Below are 16,287 nucleotides of genomic sequence, written 5' to 3'. Positions count from 1 at the left end.
CAAAGCTTGCAGCAACATCAATTGACCATTCAAAGGAATCTTATCTGCAAGGTTAATTAGCTTCTCTCCCCGAGAACAAGCATATTATGTTCTACTGGCTAACGGGGTTCCAATGTTCCTTTTGAGCATCAGCCTAGAAGTTAGGCACCAGTGAGAATGAAACTCACACCCCGTGGTTTAACCAGACCAGTGGCCTATGAAGCAGGAAGAAAAGGGATTGGCGTGGTGTTTTTTTCCCCTTTCTGATGGAGCGTTTCTTGTTCCTCAAACTGCTTTCAAAGTTGACTTCGGGAGCCCTGAGAAAAATGGCCTTGCTTAATATTTAAGGAAAAGATAGCCTCCTTTCTGATGGAGGGTTTCTTGTTCCTCAAACTGCTTTCAAAGTTGACTTCGGGGGGACTTCGAGCCCTGAGAAAAATGGCCTTGCTTAATATTTAAGGAAAAGCTAGCCTGTCAGAAGTGGGATTCGAACCCACGCCTCCAGAGGAGACTGCGACCTGAACGCAGCGCCTTAGACCGCTCGGCCATCCTGACTTGCATGTGGCAGAATGCTTTGGCGCTTCGTGGTGATACTAGACATCATGGTAAGCGTTAAGCATAAAATTGAGGCACTTGTCAACATCTGCAAGTCTGCACTTGCGCAGAACAGAGCAACTTTGCCGCTCCTCACACAGACCCCCGCTGGAATCCCAATCCGTGACGCGTAAGAGCAAACACTTGGCTGTCATGGGGTGGGATTTGAACCCACGCCTCCAGGAAAGATCATGCAGCTATCCTAAATACGCAGGTGTGAAAAAAAAATGCAAAGCGCAAAGAAAAAATGGTGACATTAAGAGTCCAATTCTTGGGATGAAGTATAAAGACTGGATCAGTTTGTCACTTACTGGTGGTGATCTTCCACGATCTGATTGAGTATTTCGCATTCAAAGGTTGAACGGAGGAAAGCTTGAAGGACTTTTTCTACCTTTCTTCAAGTTGCTGGTTTAGAAGCAGGATTTTGACATCAGCCTAGTATGTGTATAAATGTTTCTTCAGATATATCCTATCAGAACCCTGAAAAAGAAACCTGAGTGGTTTCCAAAGCTTGCAGCAACATCAATTGACCATTCAAAGGAATCTTATCTGCAAGGTTAATTAGCTTCTCTCCCCGAGAACAAGCATATTATGTTCTACTGGCTAACGGGGTTCCAATGTTCCTTTTGAGCATCAGCCTAGAAGTTAGGCACCAGTGAGAATGAAACTCACACCCCGTGGTTTAACCAGACCAGTGGCCTATGAAGCAGGAAGAAAAGGGCTTGGCGTGGTGTTTTTTTCCCCTTTCTGATGGAGCGTTTCTTGTTCCTCAAACTGCTTTCAAAGTTGACTTCGGGAGCCCTGAGAAAAATGGCCTTGCTTAATATTTAAGGAAAAGATAGCCTCCTTTCTGATGGAGGGTTTCTTGTTCCTCAAACTGCTTTCAAAGTTGACTTCGGGGGGACTTCGAGCCCTGAGAAAAATGGCCTTGCTTAATTTTTAAGGAAAAGCTAGCCTGTCAGAAGTGGGATTTGAACCCACGCCTCCAGAGGAGACTGCGACCTGAACGCAGCGCCTTAGACCGCTCGGCCATCCTGACTTTCATGTGGCAGTATGCTTTGGCGCTTCGTGGTGATACTAGACATCATGGTAAGCGTTAAGCATAAAATTGAGGCACTTGTCAACATCTGCAAGTCTGCACTTGCGCAGAACAGAGCAACTTTGCCGCTCCTCACACAGACCCCCGCTGGAATCCCAATCCGTGACGCGTAAGAGCAAACACTTGGCTGTCATGGGGTGGGATTTGAACCCACGCCTCCAGGAAAGATCATGCAGCTATCCTAAATACGCAGGTGTGAAAAAAAAATGCAAAGCGCAAAGAAAAAATGGTGACATTAAGAGTCCAATTCTTGGGATGAAGTATAAAGACTGGATCAGTTTGTCACTTACTGGTGGTGATCTTCCACGATCTGATTGAGTATTTCGCATTCAAAGGTTGAACGGAGGAAAGCTTGAAGGACTTTTTCTACCTTTCTTCAAGTTGCTGGTTTAGAAGCAGGATTTTGACATCAGCCTAGTATGTGTATAAATGTTTCTTCAGATATATCCTATCAGAACCCTGAAAAAGAAACCTGAGTGGTTTCCAAAGCTTGCAGCAACATCAATTGACCATTCAAAGGAATCTTATCTGCAAGGTTAATTAGCTTCTCTCCCCGAGAACAAGCATATTATGTTCTACTGGCTAACGGGGTTCCAATGTTCCTTTTGAGCATCAGCCTAGAAGTTAGGCACCAGTGAGAATGAAACTCACACCCCGTGGTTTAACCAGACCAGTGGCCTATGAAGCAGGAAGAAAAGGGCTTGGCGTGGTGTTTTTTTCCCCTTTCTGATGGAGCGTTTCTTGTTCCTCAAACTGCTTTCAAAGTTGACTTCGGGAGCCCTGAGAAAAATGGCCTTGCTTAATATTTAAGGAAAAGCTAGCCTCCTTTCTGATGGAGGGTTTCTTGTTCCTCAAACTGCTTTCAAAGTTGACTTCGGGGGGACTTCGAGCCCTGAGAAAAATGGCCTTGCTTAATTTTTAAGGAAAAGCTAGCCTGTCAGAAGTGGGATTCGAACCCACGCCTCCAGAGGAGACTGCGACCTGAACGCAGCGCCTTAGACCGCTCGGCCATCCTGACTTTCATGTGGCAGTATGCTTTGGCGCTTCGTGGTGATACTAGACATCATGATAAGCGTTAAGCATAAAATTGAGGCACTTGTCAACATCTGCAAGTCTGCACTTGCGCAGAACAGAGCAACTTTGCCGCTCCTCAAACAGACCCCCGCTGGAATCCCAATCCATGATGCGTAAGAGCAAACACGGAGGAAAGCTTGAAGGACTTTTTCTACCTTTCTTCAAGTTGCTGGTTTAGAAGCAGGATTTTGACATCAGCCTAGTATGTGTATAAATGTTTCTTCAGATATATCCTATCAGAACCCTGAAAAAGAAACCTGAGTGGTTTCCAAAGCTTGCAGCAACATCAATTGACCATTCAAAGGAATCTTATCTGCAAGGTTAATTAGCTTCTCTCCCCGAGAACAAGCATATTATGTTCTACTGGCTAACGGGGTTCCAATGTTCCTTTTGAGCATCAGCCTAGAAGTTAGGCACCAGTGAGAATGAAACTCACACCCCGTGGTTTAACCAGACCAGTGGCCTATGAAGCAGGAAGAAAAGGGATTGGCGTGGTGTTTTTTTCCCCTTTCTGATGGAGCGTTTCTTGTTCCTCAAACTGCTTTCAAAGTTGACTTCGGGAGCCCTGAGAAAAATGGCCTTGCTTAATATTTAAGGAAAAGATAGCCTCCTTTCTGATGGAGGGTTTCTTGTTCCTCAAACTGCTTTCAAAGTTGACTTCGGGGGGACTTCGAGCCCTGAGAAAAATGGCCTTGCTTAATATTTAAGGAAAAGCTAGCCTGTCAGAAGTGGGATTCGAACCCACGCCTCCAGAGGAGACTGCGACCTGAACGCAGCGCCTTAGACCGCTCGGCCATCCTGACTTGCATGTGGCAGAATGCTTTGGCGCTTCGTGGTGATACTAGACATCATGGTAAGCGTTAAGCATAAAATTGAGGCACTTGTCAACATCTGCAAGTCTGCACTTGCGCAGAACAGAGCAACTTTGCCGCTCCTCAAACAGACCCCCGCTGGAATCCCAATCCATGATGCGTAAGAGCAAACACGGAGGAAAGCTTGAAGGACTTTTTCTACCTTTCTTCAAGTTGCTGGTTTAGAAGCAGGATTTTGACATCAGCCTAGTATGTGTATAAATGTTTCTTCAGATATATCCTATCAGAACCCTGAAAAAGAAACCTGAGTGGTTTCCAAAGCTTGCAGCAACATCAATTGACCATTCAAAGGAATCTTATCTGCAAGGTTAATTAGCTTCTCTCCCCGAGAACAAGCATATTATGTTCTACTGGCTAACGGGGTTCCAATGTTCCTTTTGAGCATCAGCCTAGAAGTTAGGCACCAGTGAGAATGAAACTCACACCCCGTGGTTTAACCAGACCAGTGGCCTATGAAGCAGGAAGAAAAGGGATTGGCGTGGTGTTTTTTCCCCCTTTCTGATGGAGCGTTTCTTGTTCCTCAAACTGCTTTCAAAGTTGACTTCGGGAGCCCTGAGAAAAATGGCCTTGCTTAATATTTAAGGAAAAGATAGCCTCCTTTCTGATGGAGGGTTTCTTGTTCCTCAAACTGCTTTCAAAGTTGACTTCGGGGGGACTTCGAGCCCTGAGAAAAATGGCCTTGCTTAATATTTAAGGAAAAGCTAGCCTGTCAGAAGTGGGATTCGAACCCACGCCTCCAGAGGAGACTGCGACCTGAACGCAGCGCCTTAGACCGCTCGGCCATCCTGACTTTCATGTGGCAGTATGCTTTGGCGCTTCGTGGTGATACTAGACATCATGGTAAGCGTTAAGCATAAAATTGAGGCACTTGTCAACATCTGCAAGTCTGCACTTGCGCAGAACAGAGCAACTTTGCCGCTCCTCAAACAGACCCCCGCTGGAATCCCAATCCATGATGCGTAAGAGCAAACACGGAGGAAAGCTTGAAGGACTTTTTCTACCTTTCTTCAAGTTGCTGGTTTAGAAGCAGGATTTTGACATCAGCCTAGTATGTGTATAAATGTTTCTTCAGATATATCCTATCAGAACCCTGAAAAAGAAACCTGAGTGGTTTCCAAAGCTTGCAGCAACATCAATTGACCATTCAAAGGAATCTTATCTGCAAGGTTAATTAGCTTCTCTCCCCGAGAACAAGCATATTATGTTCTACTGGCTAACGGGGTTCCAATGTTCCTTTTGAGCATCAGCCTAGAAGTTAGGCACCAGTGAGAATGAAACTCACACCCCGTGGTTTAACCAGACCAGTGGCCTATGAAGCAGGAAGAAAAGGGATTGGCGTGGTGTTTTTTCCCCCTTTCTGATGGAGCGTTTCTTGTTCCTCAAACTGCTTTCAAAGTTGACTTCGGGAGCCCTGAGAAAAATGGCCTTGCTTAATATTTAAGGAAAAGATAGCCTCCTTTCTGATGGAGGGTTTCTTGTTCCTCAAACTGCTTTCAAAGTTGACTTCGGGGGGACTTCGAGCCCTGAGAAAAATGGCCTTGCTTAATATTTAAGGAAAAGCTAGCCTGTCAGAAGTGGGATTCGAACCCACGCCTCCAGAGGAGACTGCGACCTGAACGCAGCGCCTTAGACCGCTCGGCCATCCTGACTTTCATGTGTCAGTATGCTTTGGCGCTTCGTGGTGATACTAGACATCATGGTAAGCGTTAAGCATAAAATTGAGGCACTTGTCAACATCTGCAAGTCTGCACTTGCGCAGAACAGAGCAACTTTGCCGCTCCTCAAACAGACCCCCGCTGGAATCCCAATCCATGATGCGTAAGAGCAAACACGGAGGAAAGCTTGAAGGACTTTTTCTACCTTTCTTCAAGTTGCTGGTTTAGAAGCAGGATTTTGACATCAGCCTAGTATGTGTATAAATGTTTCTTCAGATATATCCTATCAGAACCCTGAAAAAGAAACCTGAGTGGTTTCCAAAGCTTGCAGCAACATCAATTGACCATTCAAAGGAATCTTATCTGCAAGGTTAATTAGCTTCTCTCCCCGAGAACAAGCATATTATGTTCTACTGGCTAACGGGGTTCCAATGTTCCTTTTGAGCATCAGCCTAGAAGTTAGGCACCAGTGAGAATGAAACTCACACCCCGTGGTTTAACCAGACCAGTGGCCTATGAAGCAGGAAGAAAAGGGATTGGCGTGGTGTTTTTTCCCCCTTTCTGATGGAGCGTTTCTTGTTCCTCAAACTGCTTTCAAAGTTGACTTCGGGAGCCCTGAGAAAAATGGCCTTGCTTAATATTTAAGGAAAAGATAGCCTCCTTTCTGATGGAGGGTTTCTTGTTCCTCAAACTGCTTTCAAAGTTGACTTCGGGGGGACTTCGAGCCCTGAGAAAAATGGCCTTGCTTAATATTTAAGGAAAAGCTAGCCTGTCAGAAGTGGGATTCGAACCCACGCCTCCAGAGGAGACTGCGACCTGAACGCAGCGCCTTAGACCGCTCGGCCATCCTGACTTGCATGTGGCAGAATGCTTTGGCGCTTCGTGGTGATACTAGACATCATGGTAAGCGTTAAGCATAAAATTGAGGCACTTGTCAACATCTGCAAGTCTGCACTTGCGCAGAACAGAGCAACTTTGCCGCTCCTCACACAGACCCCCGCTGGAATCCCAATCCGTGACGCGTAAGAGCAAACACTTGGCTGTCATGGGGTGGGATTTGAACCCACGCCTCCAGGAAAGATCATGCAGCTATCCTAAATACGCAGGTGTGAAAAAAAAATGCAAAGCGCAAAGAAAAAATGGTGAAATTAAGAGTCCAATTCTTGGGATGAAGTATAAAGACTGGATCAGTTTGTCACTTACTGGTGGTGATCTTCCACGATCTGATTGAGTATTTCGCATTCAAAGGTTGAACGGAGGAAAGCTTGAAGGACTTTTTCTACCTTTCTTCAAGTTGCTGGTTTAGAAGCAGGATTTTGACATCAGCCTAGTATGTGTATAAATGTTTCTTCAGATATATCCTATCAGAACCCTGAAAAAGAAACCTGAGTGGTTTCCAAAGCTTGCAGCAACATCAATTGACCATTCAAAGGAATCTTATCTGCAAGGTTAATTAGCTTCTCTCCCCGAGAACAAGCATATTATGTTCTACTGGCTAACGGGGTTCCAATGTTCCTTTTGAGCATCAGCCTAGAAGTTAGGCACCAGTGAGAATGAAACTCACACCCCGTGGTTTAACCAGACCAGTGGCCTATGAAGCAGGAAGAAAAGGGCTTGGCGTGGTGTTTTTTTCCCCTTTCTGATGGAGCGTTTCTTGTTCCTCAAACTGCTTTCAAAGTTGACTTCGGGAGCCCTGAGAAAAATGGCCTTGCTTAATATTTAAGGAAAAGCTAGCCTCCTTTCTGATGGAGGGTTTCTTGTTCCTCAAACTGCTTTCAAAGTTGACTTCGGGGGGACTTCGAGCCCTGAGAAAAATGGCCTTGCTTAATTTTTAAGGAAAAGCTAGCCTGTCAGAAGTGGGATTCGAACCCACGCCTCCAGAGGAGACTGCGACCTGAACGCAGCGCCTTAGACCGCTCGGCCATCCTGACTTTCATGTGGCAGTATGCTTTGGCGCTTCGTGGTGATACTAGACATCATGGTAAGCGTTAAGCATAAAATTGAGGCACTTGTCAACATCTGCAAGTCTGCACTTGCGCAGAACAGAGCAACTTTGCCGCTCCTCAAACAGACCCCCGCTGGAATCCCAATCCATGATGCGTAAGAGCAAACACGGAGGAAAGCTTGAAGGACTTTTTCTACCTTTCTTCAAGTTGCTGGTTTAGAAGCAGGATTTTGACATCAGCCTAGTATGTGTATAAATGTTTCTTCAGATATATCCTATCAGAACCCTGAAAAAGAAACCTGAGTGGTTTCCAAAGCTTGCAGCAACATCAATTGACCATTCAAAGGAATCTTATCTGCAAGGTTAATTAGCTTCTCTCCCCGAGAACAAGCATATTATGTTCTACTGGCTAACGGGGTTCCAATGTTCCTTTTGAGCATCAGCCTAGAAGTTAGGCACCAGTGAGAATGAAACTCACACCCCGTGGTTTAACCAGACCAGTGGCCTATGAAGCAGGAAGAAAAGGGCTTGGCGTGGTGTTTTTTTCCCCTTTCTGATGGAGCGTTTCTTGTTCCTCAAACTGCTTTCAAAGTTGACTTCGGGAGCCCTGAGAAAAATGGCCTTGCTTAATATTTAAGGAAAAGCTAGCCTCCTTTCTGATGGAGGGTTTCTTGTTCCTCAAACTGCTTTCAAAGTTGACTTCGGGGGGACTTCGAGCCCTGAGAAAAATGGCCTTGCTTAATTTTTAAGGAAAAGCTAGCCTGTCAGAAGTGGGATTCGAACCCACGCCTCCAGAGGAGACTGCGACCTGAACGCAGCGCCTTAGACCGCTCGGCCATCCTGACTTTCATGTGTCAGTATGCTTTGGCGCTTCGTGGTGATACTAGACATCATGGTAAGCGTTAAGCATAAAATTGAGGCACTTGTCAACATCTGCAAGTCTGCACTTGCGCAGAACAGAGCAACTTTGCCGCTCCTCAAACAGACCCCCGCTGGAATCCCAATCCATGATGCGTAAGAGCAAACACGGAGGAAAGCTTGAAGGACTTTTTCTACCTTTCTTCAAGTTGCTGGTTTAGAAGCAGGATTTTGACATCAGCCTAGTATGTGTATAAATGTTTCTTCAGATATATCCTATCAGAACCCTGAAAAAGAAACCTGAGTGGTTTCCAAAGCTTGCAGCAACATCAATTGACCATTCAAAGGAATCTTATCTGCAAGGTTAATTAGCTTCTCTCCCCGAGAACAAGCATATTATGTTCTACTGGCTAACGGGGTTCCAATGTTCCTTTTGAGCATCAGCCTAGAAGTTAGGCACCAGTGAGAATGAAACTCACACCCCGTGGTTTAACCAGACCAGTGGCCTATGAAGCAGGAAGAAAAGGGATTGGCGTGGTGTTTTTTTCCCCTTTCTGATGGAGCGTTTCTTGTTCCTCAAACTGCTTTCAAAGTTGACTTCGGGAGCCCTGAGAAAAATGGCCTTGCTTAATATTTAAGGAAAAGATAGCCTCCTTTCTGATGGAGGGTTTCTTGTTCCTCAAACTGCTTTCAAAGTTGACTTCGGGGGGACTTCGAGCCCTGAGAAAAATGGCCTTGCTTAATATTTAAGGAAAAGCTAGCCTGTCAGAAGTGGGATTCGAACCCACGCCTCCAGAGGAGACTGCGACCTGAACGCAGCGCCTTAGACCGCTCGGCCATCCTGACTTGCATGTGGCAGAATGCTTTGGCGCTTCGTGGTGATACTAGACATCATGGTAAGCGTTAAGCATAAAATTGAGGCACTTGTCAACATCTGCAAGTCTGCACTTGCGCAGAACAGAGCAACTTTGCCGCTCCTCACACAGACCCCCGCTGGAATCCCAATCCGTGACGCGTAAGAGCAAACACTTGGCTGTCATGGGGTGGGATTTGAACCCACGCCTCCAGGAAAGATCATGCAGCTATCCTAAATACGCAGGTGTGAAAAAAAAATGCAAAGCGCAAAGAAAAAATGGTGACATTAAGAGTCCAATTCTTGGGATGAAGTATAAAGACTGGATCAGTTTGTCACTTACTGGTGGTGATCTTCCACGATCTGATTGAGTATTTCGCATTCAAAGGTTGAACGGAGGAAAGCTTGAAGGACTTTTTCTACCTTTCTTCAAGTTGCTGGTTTAGAAGCAGGATTTTGACATCAGCCTAGTATGTGTATAAATGTTTCTTCAGATATATCCTATCAGAACCCTGAAAAAGAAACCTGAGTGGTTTCCAAAGCTTGCAGCAACATCAATTGACCATTCAAAGGAATCTTATCTGCAAGGTTAATTAGCTTCTCTCCCCGAGAACAAGCATATTATGTTCTACTGGCTAACGGGGTTCCAATGTTCCTTTTGAGCATCAGCCTAGAAGTTAGGCACCAGTGAGAATGAAACTCACACCCCGTGGTTTAACCAGACCAGTGGCCTATGAAGCAGGAAGAAAAGGGCTTGGCGTTGTGTTTTTTTCCCCTTTCTGATGGAGCGTTTCTTGTTCCTCAAACTGCTTTCAAAGTTGACTTCGGGAGCCCTGAGAAAAATGGCCTTGCTTAATATTTAAGGAAAAGCTAGCCTCCTTTCTGATGGAGGGTTTCTTGTTCCTCAAACTGCTTTCAAAGTTGACTTCGGGGGGACTTCGAGCCCTGAGAAAAATGGCCTTGCTTAATTTTTAAGGAAAAGCTAGCCTGTCAGAAGTGGGATTCGAACCCACGCCTCCAGAGGAGACTGCGACCTGACCGCAGCGCCTTAGACCGCTCGGCCATCCTGACTTTCATGTGGCAGTATGCTTTGGCGCTTCGTGGTGATACTAGACATCATGGTAAGCGTTAAGCATAAAATTGAGGCACTTGTCAACATCTGCAAGTCTGCACTTGCGCAGAACAGAGCAACTTTGCCGCTCCTCAAACAGACCCCCGCTGGAATCCCAATCCATGATGCGTAAGAGCAAACACGGAGGAAAGCTTGAAGGACTTTTTCTACCTTTCTTCAAGTTGCTGGTTTAGAAGCAGGATTTTGACATCAGCCTAGTATGTGTATAAATGTTTCTTCAGATATATCCTATCAGAACCCTGAAAAAGAAACCTGAGTGGTTTCCAAAGCTTGCAGCAACATCAATTGACCATTCAAAGGAATCTTATCTGCAAGGTTAATTAGCTTCTCTCCCCGAGAACAAGCATATTATGTTCTACTGGCTAACGGGGTTCCAATGTTCCTTTTGAGCATCAGCCTAGAAGTTAGGCACCAGTGAGAATGAAACTCACACCCCGTGGTTTAACCAGACCAGTGGCCTATGAAGCAGGAAGAAAAGGGCTTGGCGTTGTGTTTTTTTCCCCTTTCTGATGGAGCGTTTCTTGTTCCTCAAACTGCTTTCAAAGTTGACTTCGGGAGCCCTGAGAAAAATGGCCTTGCTTAATATTTAAGGAAAAGCTAGCCTCCTTTCTGATGGAGGGTTTCTTGTTCCTCAAACTGCTTTCAAAGTTGACTTCGGGGGGACTTCGAGCCCTGAGAAAAATGGCCTTGCTTAATTTTTAAGGAAAAGCTAGCCTGTCAGAAGTGGGATTCGAACCCACGCCTCCAGAGGAGACTGCGACCTGAACGCAGCGCCTTAGACCGCTCGGCCATCCTGACTTTCATGTGGCAGTATGCTTTGGCGCTTCGTGGTGATACTAGACATCATGGTAAGCGTTAAGCATAAAATTGAGGCACTTGTCAACATCTGCAAGTCTGCACTTGCGCAGAACAGAGCAACTTTGCCGCTCCTCAAACAGACCCCCGCTGGAATCCCAATCCATGATGCGTAAGAGCAAACACGGAGGAAAGCTTGAAGGACTTTTTCTACCTTTCTTCAAGTTGCTGGTTTAGAAGCAGGATTTTGACATCAGCCTAGTATGTGTATAAATGTTTCTTCAGATATATCCTATCAGAACCCTGAAAAAGAAACCTGAGTGGTTTCCAAAGCTTGCAGCAACATCAATTGACCATTCAAAGGAATCTTATCTGCAAGGTTAATTAGCTTCTCTCCCCGAGAACAAGCATATTATGTTCTACTGGCTAACGGGGTTCCAATGTTCCTTTTGAGCATCAGCCTAGAAGTTAGGCACCAGTGAGAATGAAACTCACACCCCGTGGTTTAACCAGACCAGTGGCCTATGAAGCAGGAAGAAAAGGGCTTGGCGTGGTGTTTTTTTCCCCTTTCTGATGGAGCGTTTCTTGTTCCTCAAACTGCTTTCAAAGTTGACTTCGGGAGCCCTGAGAAAAATGGCCTTGCTTAATATTTAAGGAAAAGCTAGCCTCCTTTCTGATGGAGGGTTTCTTGTTCCTCAAACTGCTTTCAAAGTTGACTTCGGGGGGACTTCGAGCCCTGAGAAAAATGGCCTTGCTTAATTTTTAAGGAAAAGCTAGCCTGTCAGAAGTGGGATTCGAACCCACGCCTCCAGAGGAGACTGCGACCTGAACGCAGCGCCTTAGACCGCTCGGCCATCCTGACTTTCATGTGTCAGTATGCTTTCGCGCTTCGTGGTGATACTAGACATCATGGTAAGCGTTAAGCATAAAATTGAGGCACTTGTCAACATCTGCAAGTCTGCACTTGCGCAGAACAGAGCAACTTTGCCGCTCCTCAAACAGACCCCCGCTGGAATCCCAATCCATGATGCGTAAGAGCAAACACGGAGGAAAGCTTGAAGGACTTTTTCTACCTTTCTTCAAGTTGCTGGTTTAGAAGCAGGATTTTGACATCAGCCTAGTATGTGTATAAATGTTTCTTCAGATATATCCTATCAGAACCCTGAAAAAGAAACCTGAGTGGTTTCCAAAGCTTGCAGCAACATCAATTGACCATTCAAAGGAATCTTATCTGCAAGGTTAATTAGCTTCTCTCCCCGAGAACAAGCATATTATGTTCTACTGGCTAACGGGGTTCCAATGTTCCTTTTGAGCATCAGCCTAGAAGTTAGGCACCAGTGAGAATGAAACTCACACCCCGTGGTTTAACCAGACCAGTGGCCTATGAAGCAGGAAGAAAAGGGCTTGGCGTGGTGTTTTTTTCCCCTTTCTGATGGAGCGTTTCTTGTTCCTCAAACTGCTTTCAAAGTTGACTTCGGGAGCCCTGAGAAAAATGGCCTTGCTTAATATTTAAGGAAAAGCTAGCCTCCTTTCTGATGGAGGGTTTCTTGTTCCTCAAACTGCTTTCAAAGTTGACTTCGGGGGGACTTCGAGCCCTGAGAAAAATGGCCTTGCTTAATTTTTAAGGAAAAGCTAGCCTGTCAGAAGTGGGATTCGAACCCACGCCTCCAGAGGAGACTGCGACCTGAACGCAGCGCCTTAGACCGCTCGGCCATCCTGACTTTCATGTGGCAGTATGCTTTGGCGCTTCGTGGTGATACTAGACATCATGGTAAGCGTTAAGCATAAAATTGAGGCACTTGTCAACATCTGCAAGTCTGCACTTGCGCAGAACAGAGCAACTTTGCCGCTCCTCAAACAGACCCCCGCTGGAATCCCAATCCATGATGCGTAAGAGCAAACACGGAGGAAAGCTTGAAGGACTTTTTCTACCTTTCTTCAAGTTGCTGGTTTAGAAGCAGGATTTTGACATCAGCCTAGTATGTGTATAAATGTTTCTTCAGATATATCCTATCAGAACCCTGAAAAAGAAACCTGAGTGGTTTCCAAAGCTTGCAGCAACATCAATTGACCATTCAAAGGAATCTTATCTGCAAGGTTAATTAGCTTCTCTCCCCGAGAACAAGCATATTATGTTCTACTGGCTAACGGGGTTCCAATGTTCCTTTTGAGCATCAGCCTAGAAGTTAGGCACCAGTGAGAATGAAACTCACACCCCGTGGTTTAACCAGACCAGTGGCCTATGAAGCAGGAAGAAAAGGGCTTGGCGTGGTGTTTTTTTCCCCTTTCTGATGGAGCGTTTCTTGTTCCTCAAACTGCTTTCAAAGTTGACTTCGGGAGCCCTGAGAAAAATGGCCTTGCTTAATATTTAAGGAAAAGCTAGCCTCCTTTCTGATGGAGGGTTTCTTGTTCCTCAAACTGCTTTCAAAGTTGACTTCGGGGGGACTTCGAGCCCTGAGAAAAATGGCCTTGCTTAATTTTTAAGGAAAAGCTAGCCTGTCAGAAGTGGGATTCGAACCCACGCCTCCAGAGGAGACTGCGACCTGAACGCAGCGCCTTAGACCGCTCGGCCATCCTGACTTTCATGTGGCAGTATGCTTTGGCGCTTCGTGGTGATACTAGACATCATGGTAAGCGTTAAGCATAAAATTGAGGCACTTGTCAACATCTGCAAGTCTGCACTTGCGCAGAACAGAGCAACTTTGCCGCTCCTCAAACAGACCCCCGCTGGAATCCCAATCCATGATGCGTAAGAGCAAACACGGAGGAAAGCTTGAAGGACTTTTTCTACCTTTCTTCAAGTTGCTGGTTTAGAAGCAGGATTTTGACATCAGCCTAGTATGTGTATAAATGTTTCTTCAGATATATCCTATCAGAACCCTGAAAAAGAAACCTGAGTGGTTTCCAAAGCTTGCAGCAACATCAATTGACCATTCAAAGGAATCTTATCTGCAAGGTTAATTAGCTTCTCTCCCCGAGAACAAGCATATTATGTTCTACTGGCTAACGGGGTTCCAATGTTCCTTTTGAGCATCAGCCTAGAAGTTAGGCACCAGTGAGAATGAAACTCACACCCCGTGGTTTAACCAGACCAGTGGCCTATGAAGCAGGAAGAAAAGGGCTTGGCGTGGTGTTTTTTTCCCCTTTCTGATGGAGCGTTTCTTGTTCCTCAAACTGCTTTCAAAGTTGACTTCGGGAGCCCTGAGAAAAATGGCCTTGCTTAATATTTAAGGAAAAGATAGCCTCCTTTCTGATGGAGGGTTTCTTGTTCCTCAAACTGCTTTCAAAGTTGACTTCGGGGGGACTTCGAGCCCTGAGAAAAATGGCCTTGCTTAATTTTTAAGGAAAAGCTAGCCTGTCAGAAGTGGGATTTGAACCCACGCCTCCAGAGGAGACTGCGACCTGAACGCAGCGCCTTAGACCGCTCGGCCATCCTGACTTTCATGTGGCAGTATGCTTTGGCGCTTCGTGGTGATACTAGACATCATGGTAAGCGTTAAGCATAAAATTGAGGCACTTGTCAACATCTGCAAGTCTGCACTTGCGCAGAACAGAGCAACTTTGCCGCTCCTCAAACAGACCCCCGCTGGAATCCCAATCCATGATGCGTAAGAGCAAACACGGAGGAAAGCTTGAAGGACTTTTTCTACCTTTCTTCAAGTTGCTGGTTTAGAAGCAGGATTTTGACATCAGCCTAGTATGTGTATAAATGTTTCTTCAGATATATCCTATCAGAACCCTGAAAAAGAAACCTGAGTGGTTTCCAAAGCTTGCAGCAACATCAATTGACCATTCAAAGGAATCTTATCTGCAAGGTTAATTAGCTTCTCTCCCCGAGAACAAGCATATTATGTTCTACTGGCTAACGGGGTTCCAATGTTCCTTTTGAGCATCAGCCTAGAAGTTAGGCACCAGTGAGAATGAAACTCACACCCCGTGGTTTAACCAGACCAGTGGCCTATGAAGCAGGAAGAAAAGGGCTTGGCGTGGTGTTTTTTTCCCCTTTCTGATGGAGCGTTTCTTGTTCCTCAAACTGCTTTCAAAGTTGACTTCGGGAGCCCTGAGAAAAATGGCCTTGCTTAATATTTAAGGAAAAGCTAGCCTCCTTTCTGATGGAGGGTTTCTTGTTCCTCAAACTGCTTTCAAAGTTGACTTCGGGGGGACTTCGAGCCCTGAGAAAAATGGCCTTGCTTAATTTTTAAGGAAAAGCTAGCCTGTCAGAAGTGGGATTCGAACCCACGCCTCCAGAGGAGACTGCGACCTGAACGCAGCGCCTTAGACCGCTCGCCTTAGACCGCTCGGCCATCCTGACTTTCATGCTTTGGCGCTTCGTGGTGATACTAGACATCATGGTAAGCGTTAAGCATAAAATTGAGGCACTTGTCAACATCTGCAAGTCTGCACTTGCGCAGAACAGAGCAACTTTGCCGCTCCTCAAACAGACCCCCGCTGGAATCCCAATCCATGATGCGTAAGAGCAAACACGGAGGAAAGCTTGAAGGACTTTTTCTACCTTTCTTCAAGTTGCTGGTTTAGAAGCAGGATTTTGACATCAGCCTAGTATGTGTATAAATGTTTCTTCAGATATATCCTATCAGAACCCTGAAAAAGAAACCTGAGTGGTTTCCAAAGCTTGCAGCAACATCAATTGACCATTCAAAGGAATCTTATCTGCAAGGTTAATTAGCTTCTCTCCCCGAGAACAAGCATATTATGTTCTACTGGCTAACGGGGTTCCAATGTTCCTTTTGAGCATCAGCCTAGAAGTTAGGCACCAGTGAGAATGAAACTCACACCCCGTGGTTTAACCAGACCAGTGGCCTATGAAGCAGGAAGAAAAGGGATTGGCGTGGTGTTTTTTTCCCCTTTCTGATGGAGCGTTTCTTGTTCCTCAAACTGCTTTCAAAGTTGACTTCGGGAGCCCTGAGAAAAATGGCCTTGCTTAATATTTAAGGAAAAGATAGCCTCCTTTCTGATGGAGGGTTTCTTGTTCCTCAAACTGCTTTCAAAGTTGACTTCGGGGGGACTTCGAGCCCTGAGAAAAATGGCCTTGCTTAATATTTAAGGAAAAGCTAGCCTGTCAGAAGTGGGATTCGAACCCACGCCTCCAGAGGAGACTGCGACCTGAATGCAGCGCCTTAGACCGCTCGGCCATCCTGACTTTCATGTGGCAGTATGCTTTGGCGCTTCGTGGTGATACTAGACATCATGGTAAGCGTTAAGCATAAAATTGAGGCACTTGTCAACATCTGCAAGTCTGCACTTGCGCAGAACAGAGCAACTTTGCCGCTCCTCAAACAGACCCCCGCTGGAATCCCAATCCATGATGCGTAAGAGCAAACACGGAGGAAAGCTTGAAGGACTTTTTCTACCTTTCTTCAAGTTGCTGGTTTAGAAGCAGGATTTTGACATCAGCCTAGTATGTGTATAA

The 16,287-nt window shown here is 45.7% G+C and overlaps 17 non-coding genes across 17 annotated transcripts; all 17 read right to left on the bottom strand.

Annotated features, from left to right (window-relative positions):
- Positions 1–451: 451 nt before the first annotated feature.
- TRNAL-CAG (transfer RNA leucine (anticodon CAG)) lies at positions 452–534 on the bottom strand. Its single transcript has one exon. It is a non-coding gene; the product is annotated as a tRNA-Leu (tRNA).
- A 995-nt stretch (positions 535–1,529) lies between these two features.
- Positions 1,530–1,612, bottom strand: TRNAL-CAG (transfer RNA leucine (anticodon CAG)). Its single transcript has one exon. It is a non-coding gene; the product is annotated as a tRNA-Leu (tRNA).
- Positions 1,613–2,607: 995 nt separating this feature from the next.
- Positions 2,608–2,690, bottom strand: TRNAL-CAG (transfer RNA leucine (anticodon CAG)). The gene has a single exon. It is a non-coding gene; the product is annotated as a tRNA-Leu (tRNA).
- A 776-nt stretch (positions 2,691–3,466) lies between these two features.
- Positions 3,467–3,549, bottom strand: TRNAL-CAG (transfer RNA leucine (anticodon CAG)). Its single transcript has one exon. It is a non-coding gene; the product is annotated as a tRNA-Leu (tRNA).
- Positions 3,550–4,325: 776 nt separating this feature from the next.
- On the bottom strand, positions 4,326–4,408 carry TRNAL-CAG (transfer RNA leucine (anticodon CAG)). Its single transcript has one exon. It is a non-coding gene; the product is annotated as a tRNA-Leu (tRNA).
- Positions 4,409–5,184: 776 nt separating this feature from the next.
- Positions 5,185–5,267, bottom strand: TRNAL-CAG (transfer RNA leucine (anticodon CAG)). The gene has a single exon. It is a non-coding gene; the product is annotated as a tRNA-Leu (tRNA).
- Positions 5,268–6,043: 776 nt separating this feature from the next.
- Positions 6,044–6,126, bottom strand: TRNAL-CAG (transfer RNA leucine (anticodon CAG)). Its single transcript has one exon. It is a non-coding gene; the product is annotated as a tRNA-Leu (tRNA).
- A 995-nt stretch (positions 6,127–7,121) lies between these two features.
- On the bottom strand, positions 7,122–7,204 carry TRNAL-CAG (transfer RNA leucine (anticodon CAG)). Its single transcript has one exon. It is a non-coding gene; the product is annotated as a tRNA-Leu (tRNA).
- A 776-nt stretch (positions 7,205–7,980) lies between these two features.
- On the bottom strand, positions 7,981–8,063 carry TRNAL-CAG (transfer RNA leucine (anticodon CAG)). Its single transcript has one exon. It is a non-coding gene; the product is annotated as a tRNA-Leu (tRNA).
- Positions 8,064–8,839: 776 nt separating this feature from the next.
- On the bottom strand, positions 8,840–8,922 carry TRNAL-CAG (transfer RNA leucine (anticodon CAG)). The gene has a single exon. It is a non-coding gene; the product is annotated as a tRNA-Leu (tRNA).
- Positions 8,923–9,917: 995 nt separating this feature from the next.
- TRNAL-CAG (transfer RNA leucine (anticodon CAG)) lies at positions 9,918–10,000 on the bottom strand. Its single transcript has one exon. It is a non-coding gene; the product is annotated as a tRNA-Leu (tRNA).
- A 776-nt stretch (positions 10,001–10,776) lies between these two features.
- Positions 10,777–10,859, bottom strand: TRNAL-CAG (transfer RNA leucine (anticodon CAG)). The gene has a single exon. It is a non-coding gene; the product is annotated as a tRNA-Leu (tRNA).
- A 776-nt stretch (positions 10,860–11,635) lies between these two features.
- TRNAL-CAG (transfer RNA leucine (anticodon CAG)) lies at positions 11,636–11,718 on the bottom strand. Its single transcript has one exon. It is a non-coding gene; the product is annotated as a tRNA-Leu (tRNA).
- A 776-nt stretch (positions 11,719–12,494) lies between these two features.
- Positions 12,495–12,577, bottom strand: TRNAL-CAG (transfer RNA leucine (anticodon CAG)). Its single transcript has one exon. It is a non-coding gene; the product is annotated as a tRNA-Leu (tRNA).
- Positions 12,578–13,353: 776 nt separating this feature from the next.
- Positions 13,354–13,436, bottom strand: TRNAL-CAG (transfer RNA leucine (anticodon CAG)). Its single transcript has one exon. It is a non-coding gene; the product is annotated as a tRNA-Leu (tRNA).
- Positions 13,437–14,212: 776 nt separating this feature from the next.
- TRNAL-CAG (transfer RNA leucine (anticodon CAG)) lies at positions 14,213–14,295 on the bottom strand. Its single transcript has one exon. It is a non-coding gene; the product is annotated as a tRNA-Leu (tRNA).
- Positions 14,296–15,934: 1,639 nt separating this feature from the next.
- On the bottom strand, positions 15,935–16,017 carry TRNAL-CAG (transfer RNA leucine (anticodon CAG)). Its single transcript has one exon. It is a non-coding gene; the product is annotated as a tRNA-Leu (tRNA).
- Positions 16,018–16,287: the final 270 nt, after the last annotated feature.

This window comes from Eleutherodactylus coqui, chromosome 7 (assembly GCF_035609145.1).
Source record: "Eleutherodactylus coqui strain aEleCoq1 chromosome 7, aEleCoq1.hap1, whole genome shotgun sequence".
Classification (NCBI taxonomy): domain Eukaryota; kingdom Metazoa; phylum Chordata; class Amphibia; order Anura; family Eleutherodactylidae; genus Eleutherodactylus; species Eleutherodactylus coqui.
Note: the sequence above shows the minus strand (reverse complement) of the source record. Positions and strands in the feature narration are given on the sequence as shown.